Consider the following 13,101-nt stretch of genomic DNA (forward strand, 5'->3'; position numbering starts at 1 on the left):
GGGAGCTCCAGGGAGCTGCACCCAGCGCGGCAAGGCCGGTGCGCGTGGAGAGGTGCAGGCCTGCAAGGAGCTCCGTGGAGCTGCACCCGCTGCGTGTGCGCCACGAGGTGCAGGCCTGCAGAGAGCTCCGGGGAGCTCCAGGGAGCTGCACCCAGCGCGGCRAGGCCGGCACAGGCGGAGAGGTGCAGGCCTGCAGGGAGCTCCAGGGAGCTCCACCTGGTGCCATGAGGCTGGCTCATGCAGAGAGGTGCAGGCCTGAGCCCGGCCTGCACCACCATGCACCACAACATCTGCCTCTCTGGGCAGAGAGGAACCTCATGAGGTTCAATAAGGACAAGTGCAGGGTCCTGCACCTGGGGAGGAATAACCCCAGGCACTAGGACAGATTAGGGGTCGACCTGCTGGAAAGCAGCTCCACGGAGAGGGACCTGGGAGTCCTGGTTGACACCAAGTTAACCATGAGGCAGCAGTGTGCCCTCGTGGCCAAGAAGGCCAATGGGATCCTGGCTGCATGAGAAGTGTTGGCAGCAGGTGGAGGGAGGGGATCCTGCCCCTCTCCTCAGCTCTGGTGAGGCCGCACCTGGAGTACTGGGGGCAGTTCTGGGCTCCCCAGTATAGGAGGGACGTGGAGCTTCTCGAGAGGGTCCAGAGAAGAGCAACCAGGATGATTAAGGGAATGGAACATCTCTTGTATGAGGAGTGGCTGAGTGAACTGGGCCTGTTTTCTCTGGAGAAGAGAAGACTGAGAGGGGATCTGACTCATATGTATAAGTTCAGGAAGGGAGAATGCAGGGAGGAAGGGGACAAGCTGTTTTCACTGGTGGCCAGCGATAGGACGAGGGGTAATGGCCATAAGCTGGAGCACAGGAAGTTCCGTCTCCAGGTGAGGAGGAACTTCTTTACTGTKAGGGTGACAGAGCAGTGGAACAGGCTACTCAGGGGGATTGTGGAGTCTCCTTCTCTGGAGGTCTTCAAAACCCACCTGGATGCCGCCCTGTGCCMCATGCTGTAGGTGTGCCTGCTTGAGCAGGAAGGTTGGACTAGATGATCTCTAGAGGTCCCTTCCAACCTTAAATATTCTGTGATTCTGTGATTCTGTGACAACRCGCCACAATGCAGCTGCTCCCCTGCTTCTGAGCCGTTCCTGACACCACCCGCACGCTCCTCCTCGTGCAGCCCTGGACTTGGCCGCCCCGTCCTCTGGAGAAGGCTGCGGCAGGTTGCGTGACCTGCTTCAGGCTGCCCTTGCTCCCTCCCCATGATCCCCATAGCGGCTTCGCTCTGGGCCAGCCCAGAGCCCTCCTGAGACTGAGTCCTTCCAGCAGCCAAGGCACGSCCCCACCTCTCTGCTCTGGGCTCCCACCACCACAAGCTCCACCATGGGATAATTTCATCCGAGGCCTCCAGAAATCAGCCCTGGCGTAAGCACTGAGTGGTTTTCTATGGGCCTGGCCAGCTGGGGCCGTGGGCTGAAGTGAACAGGAACTGTCAAGGAAGAGCAAAACTCTCCCCATTGGCACCCTCGAAATAAAATGGCAAGTTAAGGAAGGCTTTACCTTGCCCAATGGGAACATCTCCCAGAATGGTTATTTTTATGGTTATTTTAATGTCATTTTCCCACTTGCCCCACAGCACTGTTCAGAGGGGGTGCCACCTTGCAGCACTGGCTCGAAATCCCTGCGGAGACTCCGGAGTGCCGGGCGCCCTCCTTGCACATGCCATGGCAGCTGATGCCAGGCCTTGCCCGAGCATCGTGCCCACAAACAGCTCRGAAATCAGCGGGGGGAGAAATCAGCCGGGAGAGGCGTTCTCCTGGGCCARGGCCCTGAAGCTGTTCAGGACGTTGCTTGAACCTGCTGGGGCTTCCCGGAGTTCAGAGATGATTTGGAGCTGGGCTTTTTGAAGCCACCATAGCAGAGCGAGTGAGGTAAGGGCCTCACACGCGGGAGGGCAGGAAGTTTGTGCACTTTCTTTCCATTGTGTCACTGGGTCTCCTTGTTTCCTCTCCTGTTTGCCCGTCGTCTCTGTCTTCTAATGAAAAACATTTTCAGGAAGGCTCTGGGTTAGAAATAGAAGCTTCATGACCAGGTCCTCTCAGTTTCGAGGCAGGGATTTTCCACACCCAAGCCCCTGGACCTCAAGGGAGCCACCGCTCAGCTGATGGTGGGATGAAGCTCTGCTTAGGAGAACCTCAACTGCCAGGACCCTCTGGCCACCCAGTGACAGCAGCTCGGGATGAGGACGGGGTCTGAGCAGCTCTGACTCGACGTGATGGAAGATCCCGGCAAATTGGAGTGTGTAGTGAGATTCCTGCCAAGTTGCCACAGGTATCTCACTATAATACCATAATTACTGCACCTACAGAAATTGATACACCTGAAAGCTAATGTGGGCCTAGATCTAAGTGGGAAGTTGAGGCTCGACCAGCTTTGCTTCGCACTCACAGCAAGAGCTCGGCGAATCCTGCCGCCATGCTGCGATCGCGTCCTCCAAGGTTGAGTTGTTCTCGTCTCAGGCCCATCCATCATCCTCAGACCTAAGTGTGGGCCTTGTCGTCTCGCGTGCGAGCCACATAGCCCCCACAGTTTCCACGTCGTACCTGTAGTTTCAATAAACCTGGCGACACTGAGGTTTGGTTATGCAAACAGGGGTAACTCTTAGTCATGTAAGCCTAGGCACCTTGCTAGGAGAAATACCAAGGAAATTCACATTATGAAATAACTTCCTCTAGCGAGCACAAAGACTCTTGTTTCCACGCTACGGTATGACTTAGAAGCTCCATTTTGATTTTGCAGGAATAAGATGAAAGTTTTCTTAGTATCTGATTTCTGTGGTTAAAAACAATGTTTAAGCACTTGTTAGAAAAACAACCATAAAGCAAGTTTGGAGAACTGAGATCCTATTTTTATCTTTTTTTTTAKCTTTTTTTTTCTTTATGCCAGGACCACATACTCTGTACGCACACACACTTTCATAGCACGCTGCCACTACCCAGACAAAAGCAACTTGTGTAGAAGAGGGTGCTCAAGGTGCAGAAGTGGCTGCTCCCCATATAGGGAGTGCCAAAATGCAGTTCAAAATCAGTGTGGAGCTACATCACCCTGTACTTCTCTCCATGGGACACCTTCTTCTTTGTGCCGTAGGCATTTTGTATTGCCTTTTGTTCTCTGCATTGGATGTTTAGGTCACCATTTGCCTCCAAATACGGCCATGGGTTTCCAAGAACCAAATCCAGAATCGATTGCAAAAATTGTTGAGTATTTCATGAGTGTTTCAATGGGATTCAGTGCACAGAGGTTGCGGGTCTTTGGCTGGTTTATGTGCCCCATGCTTGTGTGTAAATCGGTGGCAAGGTGTGTAAATCCCATGGGAAAGACGGCCTCCAAAGTGCCACAGGGAATGGCTGGAGGCCTCAGCACCTGAGTTTTTTCACGGCGTTTTGTTGCGTGTTCCTTGTGCACCACCAGTGACTGCAGCTCGTACTCTGCACGTCCGTGAGTTTCCGACCTCTGGCCCCAAATTCTGCAGAATTCAGTTTATTTTATACAAGTGTGGTTCCAGCTTGTTATGGAAAAAAAAAGGTATCCTTATCAGCGTGCATCACACGGAGCCTTGGGTTCTGCGGATGGTGCCACTCAGCTCGCTGTGGGAAGAGCAGAGAGACAGCCTCACTGATGCCACGACACTGATTCATCCCCGGAGCGCTGCCCACGCCGTGTGCCGCACGTGGCACGGGCTGGCGGGAAGGCAGGCGCTGGCTCGCGGAGGTGATGTGGCCATCGCCTCCCTCGCCCGGCTGCACCTGCGGCTCCCGCATCGCGCTCTGGTGTTGCTTCTTGGCTTAGTTCCCTTCTCTTCTCTTTGGCTGCTTAGAAAGGCAAGTGGAAGAAGAGCAGGGAAAGGTGAATATGGCATCCTGGAGAGGTCGGCCTCCGTAGACTGCGGTCATGGCGTGGATCTCCATGAGGATTGCCATCATTCCAGGACAACGAACAGTGTCCTCTACCAGTGGCTTCACGGTGGCTTCCTAGAGASCTGAGAAGGCTTCCCAATGGAAGAGGCCATTGGGAAATGCCTTTGACGGCAACACCCACGTCATGGCAATAGCACCACGTTCTGCCTTGGGTCTTGCTCTTCAGCAGTCGGTGCTGTAGATGAGACCTTTGATGAATTCAGGGCCTGACACAACCTCTCTCTTCTGARGGACCTGTAGCTTTACTGAAGGATGCTGGGCTTTCTTGCAGGGCTCAAAGAGTGGATGGACACATCATGTCCTTGTGGGCAATTCCCTCAGTGAATTCTCCCTTGAGAAGGCTCATGGGTCCCTCCTAAGCCACAGTATTACCTTCCCGCATGTGAAATGGGTTGTTCTTCCTGTGTTCTCTTTTCAGAGATGCTCAGAGCATTTTTAGGTTGCCTTTTCTAGAAGTCTTCACGCAGAGTCCAAAGCCTAGTACACAAATATGTGTGTGTAAGTGTGTGTGTGTTTGTGTGCACGCATTTCTCTYCAAGCACCAAGATTTCACCTGGAATTAGGAAGATGAGAAGAAGGAACAAATGCAGTTTGTGATGGGTGATGAGCACAGAGCAACATCTCAGATCAGGTGCTAGGTTGGGTTCTGCAGCTCCCCCATGAAGAACTCTACTCATGCACACGAGATTTTGCTCAAAACTGGAAAGAAAACCCATTACCAGTTCCCAGATCCACATTTTTAGGGTTTGATTCCTGCTTGCCTGGGTTATTTTAAGGACCTCTAGCAGCTTGAAATGCCTTGGGACCCTGGAGAAGAGAAGACCCARTGGGTGGCCAAACCTCTGCTCTTTCTCCGTCCTCTCCTCCGAGTCCTGGACCTAGCTGGGCCCCTTCACAGCATCTCCTGGGCTCTGACACCTCCATTTTTGTCCTCTCCCCTGATTTTGGTTTCCTGAATCTCAAAACTGGAGCCCCAGTTTTGCTGCTGCTCCATTCCCCGATGGAACTTCTTCYTCAGGGTTGGCCTTGGTGGGGCATTGTGTTTTCCCAAATCATTGCCACCACTTTGGCACCTTCCTTTGTGGAAGGGCTGGCTGCGGCTATGGGTATCTGCCTAAACTAAACTCATTTAAAATCCATATAGTCAGCTTGATTTTTGGTGATACTTTGAATGTCTGGATTGCATTTACTAAAGGATTTGGTTTTCAGTCGGCCAATTTTGCCTTTCAGGGAGTAGTTGTAAGTCTGGACAAATAAACCTTAAACCTTACCACCCTAGAAGACCACAGTTTTCATGATTTATTGGCTGAATGTCGTTTTAATGCAGTCATTACACGGCTTTGCTTCTTCATTCATGTCTCCCGTGTTCAAACTGTGTTTGCTCTCCTCTCTTGTATACTCAGGAGCRCAGCTACCAAATTTGGAGCGGGAATTCCCACTTCATAGGGGAAATTTTGCTTCCTGGGGTTTCACTGTTGGCACAAAGTGCTTTCGGCGATTGCAACACTTTAGCTGCTAATGCTTATTGAAAACACTTGTGTCTTTAGACTCTAATGTAGCTATATTTGGTGAATAATGCTTTAAATCATTTGTGATTATTAATGGTTTAAATCATTTGTGACTGCAGAAAAAAACCCCAAATCCTTCTATGTAGCAGCTAGAGAAAATGGATCTCAGAAAGAAGCATTTTTCTTTTCTGCATAGGCATGGCGTGCATGATGTTAGCAAAAAGGAGAACCAGTCCAAGAAGCAACAAAATCCTCCATACACAAAAATAAAGCAGACTCTGAGTCATATGTAGCACCCCCAATAGCTCCGGGCCACATCTTAACCAGGCCAATGGCACCCCTTGCCCACAAGGGAAGAAAATCAGCTTTTCACTCCCCCAAGGCAGCACCCTGTCTCAAAGCCCCCTCTTCCTGGAAAGGTGGATGGGAAGTGCTGGTAATTTCAGTGAATGACTCACAGAGRCTGGGATAATTCCCCTCTGACCACCCGTGTACCTACTCCGTGCTCCCCACCGTAGAGTCTGCACATTTCTCATCCCTGTCATGAGATGCTGAAGACTGATTTGTATCCCACAGATAGGGATCAGACACAGGGGGCCTGACCAYTTGGTAGGGCTTATTTTGTTTAAAAATTACGATTTTATGTTCAAGTGTTGTGGTCTTAAAGTGGGACCTGGCCTCTGAGGTAAGTTAGGAAATTTTTAGAGGTTGCCCGAGTCATGAATTTGTTTTCAGGCTTGTTATTCAGCAAGTATTTTGCTTGTGACAAAATACCGTGTGGCTTAGCACGTTGTGGAAATGAGTTTATGATTTTCTTTTTCTTTTCTTTTTTTTTTTTTGGTCTGGCTCTCTGCCAACTGCAATTGTCTGCAGCAACCGCTCCGAGCTGCTGAAGGGTGTAGTTTTGAAACATTCAATCAGAGAGGAGCATTTTGCTCTTCACATCCTGATCAAAAAATCTGATCTCCAAATTCTCTACAATCATGACTGTTTTCACAATCATCTCCAAACGCAGAAGTAGGTCTCTGTCTCTAGACAACTGTTAGGCAGTCACGTGTAGCGCGGTACCTGTATGTGCTTCGTATAGCACCAGCTACCACAGAGACTTATAAGCAAATATGTATTTAGTCTTTGGACTAAGTGGGTGTAGAAGTCTTCGACAAAAGAGACTTGCAATATCTGTATGAGTTAATTCTGTCACWGCTTAGAAGGAGATGTGATTGTGCTGGATGCGCCGAGTCTGGGTCGGAATGACTCAAAGCTGATCTGATAGAAAATTGGAATAGCGAAGAATATTGTTTTTAGAAGGACAAAAAAACAAAGGGTATTTTTTCTCAAGAGCTGAGGGAAATTTGAGAAGCCCAGTAATTTCCCTTGCCTTCAGTGTGGTAGTCATCTGACTCCTTCAGGGAGCCTTGACCATTGATTTTATACTAAACACAGTATTTTGCATGAGATGAGTTACTTGTCATAGCTTTATTAGCGTTGGGTTTTTTTTCTTAATACATTCAAGTAAACTGTGACATCAGAGTCATCACCCCCAGCTAATCTGACTTGAACAACAGCTCCCAAGAAGGGTAAAATTAGTATTTACTAGAAATGAAGAGCAGCGTACTTTCAATGTCTAGTCCTAGGCGCTCTAAGAAGGCTCAGATAAGGATGTGCAGCGTCTCCCCACCCACACTCGGTTTGCATATTAATAGCCTGGCTGGTACCCGATAGACTGAACACATCGTCTGTGGAAACGAGGCTTCTCTGCTCAGGTCTGCCCTTACCGGGGAGCTGTGTCACCCTGGTCCCCTCCGAGCCTGTGGTCCCCACCTCGCGACTCCCTCGGAGCCCGTGAAGCTCCCATGATGTCCAGGCACCACAAAGTGCTTTATTCTCAGTCCTAACCTGAGCTTACGGCATTTGGGACACGTGGAGCCACGTCTCCCTTCCAGGCTCTGCGCACGAGGGCACCCAGATGAACCCTGGCAGATTGGACCCAAAGCCCCTGGAAATCAGTGGGTGTTTGCAGAGCAGTTTYGTGTTGTGGCATCAGGCTCCTGCCCCAAAAATGTTTTTAATTCCAGTGCTTGGAGTGTTTTCATGCTGTAAACACTTTTGAGACTTTTGCTTTGAGTGTTCTGTGAATTAAAAACTGCAACCCCKTTTTCTGACTCGATGCCTGTTGACAGGATTAATGTTTGTGATGGATGCAGCTTAGGCTGAGGATTGGGTGAAGGCAATTCTGCACTCAAAAACATGTTTTATCCTTGAGATACCAAAGTGTTCACCGTACTCTTTTGGATACAGAATATCTGTGGGTGGAGTCTGTGCAAAGTTGTTCTGAAAGGAGAAGATCTTTTAAAATGCAATAAGCTAAAGAAGGAGAAGGTACCTGCCATTAAGATGACCCAGCTTTTCATCAGAAACCAGTCTGAGGTAAAAGCAAAATACCAGAATGAGGTCCTTTAGTGAACATTTTCTCATTGACTGAGAAAATGGTATTTAGATTCAAAATCATGCACAGAGTGTGGGGTTTCCTGAAAAGAAAGTCCCTGCACAGCCAGAACATGCTCATGGGACCCATGGGGCTTGTTAACCCATTGCACCCTGAGCTCTCTCTGCCCCTGCAGGGTGGCACAAAACCCACCCTGCTCGAGAGGCAGTGAAGCACATCTTCAGGTAAGTGTAAAATCTGGTTTATGATCATTTCCACCAGCCCGTGTGCCGATACATCTCCTTGCTGTAAGATGGGTCTCCACCACYGGGTGCTCCCTATCAGTGTCCACATTTCCCTGTGTCCCACCCAGCTGGACGCGAGGGGTGACCAACGGCGTGACCGACGCAGACGAGACGCCGTAGCCAGGCTGCGAGCCCAGGCTGCAGSTTCTGAGCTCTCTTTGAGGAGGAAGAGCGTGCGCAGCGAGGCAAGGTGTGAGCGAAGCCAGGGCCCGCCAGCTGCTTTGAGCTCTCCYCGCCTTCCTGAGTGCGCAGCGTCTACGTATGCCCCAACCTTGCACCCAACCTTGCAGCAGACCCTTGCCTGGCGTGGGCAAGCCCTTGGACAGTCAGGGYAGTACGGTAACACCTCCAGGGCCAGGAGAAAGGGGTAGAGGGGCAACCTGACCTATGGTCAAAGTCCACAAAGTCTAAGCGACTCCCTCAAATGCCATGTTGCTTCTTTACCCTGCAGACTTGCACAAGTAGATGGGGTTGCTCCTCCTTTACCTTCTCCTCCTGCATTAAGAGATGCTCCCAGTGTAGAAGAAGGAAGAGTTGCCTCCTCACAGCCCAGCCGTGCCTGAGGAGCCCAGCGTGTGAGGAGACCCGTGCGTAAGGAGGAGCAAAGCACTGACATCCATTGGCTTCCTGTCACTTGGTGTAGAGTCTTGGCTTTCCTACCAGTGAAARCCATCTTCTGGAGGTGGCCTACTTACCCACTTTCTTACCCAAATAAATATTTAATGATTTTTTTTTTTTTTTACCATTCCTATGGAAGGCATTTGCCTAGACTTGAATTCGTGTGGCTGCTGTCGGGCCGCCAGCACTTCATGGTGCAGATTCACACAGGTGGTGAGCAGAGGAAGTGGTTGCTTTGATCTCTGAGTGATTTGCTGCACATCAGTCACGGAGCTTTGGCGTGAGCCTCACAGCAGCAGGCACACACGACCTGCCCTGTGCAGGAGAGGTGGGATGGGGCGCTAGTGGAAACACATGCAAGAGAAACAAATCCATTTTATAAGGGGAGAAAATAACAATGATGATAAAGAGGCATCCCACATGGTTACCTGTGGGTCTGCAGCAAGTCCAGGCACCCCTGCCACAGTTGGTGTAGAGCAAACTCGAGCATGACATCAAGGCACTTCTCTGCACAGCTGCCGCTTGGGGGATGCCTTGAGGTGAGCGCTGCAAATCTTTACATTTCTTTAGAAAAATAGTCTTACTTTCCTATGAGAAATGTCTGCGTGCGATTAAACCAAACAGTGACGAAGAGTTAGGTGTTTCCACGGGCGGGGGGAGAATCTGCACGCAGAATATTGACCACAAGGCACAAGTAGCTGTTGCCCATGCCGAGGTAGAGACCCAGAATCAGTCTCACTTAAACACGTTTTCTGAACTATGAGGGATGCGGGCGAATAACAGCTCTTTTTGTCATCTTTGTCATTTTTAGGTCCAAAAACAGCAGAACAAATCCGTGGCAAGTGCAAAGTCCCCGATGCCACTAGAGGTCACCATTTCTACAATTTATTTAGCGTGAAACAGCGTGGGGCTACGGGGATCATCGCCAGGGCAGGAAATATATATATATATTTATATATATTTATATATATATATAAAACTGCTATCAAATATCAAATACAGAGATGACTAAAGGCTCCTTTCAGCAGCTGGAGTTAAAATAATGCGTTAATGTGAACGAGGGAGGCAAAGCCGGAGAGAGCTTGGAGAGCGAGGACTTCTTGTCTCGCTTCATACAGATCTCTGTGCACTGCTTACTGCTAGTCCTTAGTGTAGTAGGAAAATATTTTAATAAAATCTCATCCTGCCTTTCGAGAGGTGAAAACCATTCTGATTGTAAATCCCCTCCCTTTCCCCTTTTTCTTTTTTGGGAACTTCTGAAACTCAAGGCAGCTTTTGAAGGCGACCAGGCCTGTCTGTGACTTCCAACATGAAACCTTTCCCACCTCACTGCCAGGAAGCTGATTTTGTCCGGAAGCCTCCCACGCAGGCACCTCCATCACATAYGTTTTTTTTCACATTTCCCTCACCTGACGGCCAGGGCATGAGCAGAAACAAGATCTCATCCATGATGGGGCTTTTCAGGAGCCTGGCTGCTGTGCAGAAGCCCCTAACAGCGTTTAAATCTCTGCTTCTCATTGTGTAAGAATTRAAGACATGCAAGTAAGGCAGCTGTTAAAGTTGCCCACGGGAAATAACTGCAATCCGACTGTGGTTTATACTTCCCTCAAGGTTCCCCCCATCTTCGCTTTTCTTTCACTTGTGTCTCTACGGTTCAGGCCTCAGCACTTTGGAGGCTGGAGGCCTCTCATTCACATTGCCCACACGTTCTTGGGTAGAGCAAGGCTTGAAAAAAAGTAACCATCATGGTTTTAGCCAGGTTTCACTTTGAATGCCTGGGTTACCTCAAAGCAAAACTGAGAAAAAGCCCTGGGCTAACTCTCATGATCTTAGACCTTGGACTTTCACACATCTTTGCTTATTGCGAGAGCAAAATTATTCACAGCCTATTTAAAGAAGCGCCGTTCTCATTAGAAGGCAGACGAAATGCCATCGATTTCGGCGGCGAAACTGAGAGCAGAATTTGTTTTGAGTGGGCTAGCTCCATATTTAGCTGGCAGAAACACCAGTGAAAATTATGGCCGAAACGAGACGCGCTCGCTCTCGCTTTCCCCGCCGGCGGGCTCTGCGGCGCCGCGGCTCCCACGGCAGCTCCTCCAGGCGGATACGGACCCGGAGCCCGCTGGGAGCGGGAAGGAGATCACAGAGTCGCAGAATCGTTATGGTTGGAGGAGACCCTCAAGATCTCCGAGTCCAACTGATGGTCTYCACTGGCCATCCTGGGCTTGCAGGCAGCAAGGAGGGTTACAGCAGGGCACAAAAATRAGCAGTGGGGCTGAGGTGTGCACCGAAATGCCGTTTCCTCCATGCAGGCAAACCTGCTCCGAAGCTGGAAGAGGCTCGCTCAGGACTCCCAATATTCCCGGACTTGTTGCATACACCCTATCCGAATCCCTACTCGGGGCCAGCTGGCGCTGGCATTTCTGCTCCGTGTTCCTGCCAGGGACAGGGCTTGTAGGGCAGCTCCACGTGTGGGGACACGGAGGGAAGTAAAAACGTCAAGAGGAGGAAATGAATGATTGGCAAGATTGCCAGGGTGTGTTAGAGCACCTGAAAGCGTCACCTGGCGCAAGGGAGCGGCTGCTGTCTAAGAGCCCCACATGTTGCAACCAGGGTAAATGCTGACGCCTTTTCCCGGGTCTGGGGATAGCTTCTTGGCAGGTGGGAAATATAAGGCAAAGAGGGATAAAGGGCCAGGCTCGGCCTTTGACGAACATGCCGTTCATGTACAGCAGGGCTTGAATTCAGCAGCCCCGTCTCAATCTGACAAAGCACCAATGTGTGAACTTCCTGCATCCCCACCAAGACTGGATGCTCCATTCCRACCAGTTTCGGCAGGAATAGGTGACATCTCAAGTATGGGGGGGGTGGCGAGGTCAGGCTGGTCCCACTTGGTTCACTTCCAATTGCACAGATTCAACAGCAGAGACCCAAATCCCAGCTCTCTCCCAGGTGTGGGCTGCAAATCCTAGCCTATATTTTACTCCTCTTTCTACACTTAGAAGGAAATCTCCTGCAAGAACTGGGGAGAATCAATAAAAAAATCTTGATAATAAACATGGAGTTGGATAGGGCCAAAATTAACAAAAGTCGGCGCGTCTCTTTTGCCTTTTATGTTGATTTAATAAAATCTGCTTTTCATCTGCTTCTAAAGGCACATGAACAAAGTGATTGGAAGGAGGCCAGGAGACCCCTGAACGAGAAACCTACCGGAGACATGGAGCAAACTCCAGGACAKGGAAGGGAGGTGCTGATTAGAGACCATAAACACCTGAGCAGAAATAACAGGGCGAGCCAAGGTGATGGAAAATGCATTGCACTTAGAAACCGTATGAGAAAGTGAAGTGCAACCGATATAAGACTGCTTCCAGCACCGGATGGCTGTGGTTATTTTACACACTGTTGATATATAGTGATGTCCAGGGAGTATTTTTTGAGCGGATGCTTGTGCAGTGCAAGGGTCTTTCTTGGTCCCACGCAGTCTTGTATCGCTTCTCACTGCTCAGCTGACTGGCAGTGTGGCAAGATCAGAGCAAGAAAAGGACAAAAAAGATTGCACGGGTTCTCATTTTCTTTATTCAGGCATTAAAATGGAAATCTGGAAGACACATTTGTATTTAGCAAGTAAGTATTTTCAAAAAAAAAAAAAAAAAAAAGGAAAGAAATACAAACTAGTTAGAGTATATATAGAAAGATGATTTTGGACTTCCACATCCAAGGGGAAAACAGTTCTCACAAGTGCTGTCTTTACAGCCTACATCCCAAATCCAAGAACTTACAGGAAACTGATTCATGTTCCTTTATTTATTTGATGATCAAGCAGTCAAGTTTTAATGATATTATCAGTTGGATGTYGGGAAGAAACTGCAGGCAATCTGGCCTGACTTTTGATAAGAGTTAACAAAGATGATTGACAGAATTAGATTAATTTAGCTATTAATCTTATTCCTTAGGTTGACAACTGTAAGATAGGTAGGTCATAAAACTGGTTTTGAGCCACTGACCCTATTCAACAGGGAAGTTAATCATAGTTAATGCCTTAATCAATCACAAAAATAGGTAGGCAGAAAGAATAAAAAACTCCTTCCTAGAAATCGCCAAACATTTCAAATTCTTCTACATGCAAAGGTGTAAATGGCTTCAGCATTTAGGCCTCCTGAACCTATGGGAACAAGGGAAATTAAATTTAAGGCAATTTGACAGACTGTGGGAACATTTTGTAAGAAAGTATAATACGTAAAGTATAAAGTAAGAAAGTATAATACGGAGGTT

Source organism: Nothoprocta perdicaria, unplaced genomic scaffold, assembly GCF_003342845.1.
Source record: "Nothoprocta perdicaria isolate Ctin4 unplaced genomic scaffold, notPer1 scaffold_208, whole genome shotgun sequence".
In the NCBI taxonomy this organism is placed as follows: Eukaryota; Metazoa; Chordata; class Aves; order Tinamiformes; family Tinamidae; genus Nothoprocta; species Nothoprocta perdicaria.